Source organism: Crocuta crocuta, unplaced genomic scaffold (genome assembly GCF_008692635.1).
Source record: "Crocuta crocuta isolate KB4526 unplaced genomic scaffold, BGI_CrCroc_1.0 scaffold610, whole genome shotgun sequence".
NCBI classification, from domain to species: domain Eukaryota; kingdom Metazoa; phylum Chordata; class Mammalia; order Carnivora; family Hyaenidae; genus Crocuta; species Crocuta crocuta.
The window spans coordinates 88,471-88,760 of record NW_027527456.1 but is presented as its reverse complement, the minus strand read 5'-3'; the positions used below and the strand labels follow the sequence as shown (position 1 = coordinate 88,760).

At 49.7% G+C, this 290-nt stretch overlaps 1 protein-coding gene across 1 annotated transcript in view; it reads right to left on the bottom strand.

Moving 5' to 3' along the window:
- The window catches only part of SYN1 (synapsin I), a gene marked incomplete at its 5' end in the record, with an annotated part of 48,902 nt that overhangs the window by 48,154 nt on the left and 458 nt on the right, over positions 1-290 (bottom strand). The gene's annotated exons all lie outside the window — the stretch shown is intronic.

Sequence of the window (290 nt, the reverse complement as noted above, 5' to 3'; positions counted from 1 at the left end):
GGATACGCAGCAGGCAATCGATGTTCACTAAATAGCTTAAAAGGTCTTTTGGGGAGAAGGCTGGGGTGGGGCACATAGCACACTCAGGATACATGTTCACAAGACCTATTAGAGAGGAGGCCTTGGGGCAAGGTTTGAGGGGGGCAAGACACATAGCAAGCTCTCAAAGTACGTTCACAAAATTCATGGAAGCCAAAGGCTTTGGGGAAGGGCTCCCAATAAGGCACACTGCAGGTACTTGATAAATGCTCACAGGATCCATTAAAGGACAAGGCCTCTGGGGTGAGGGT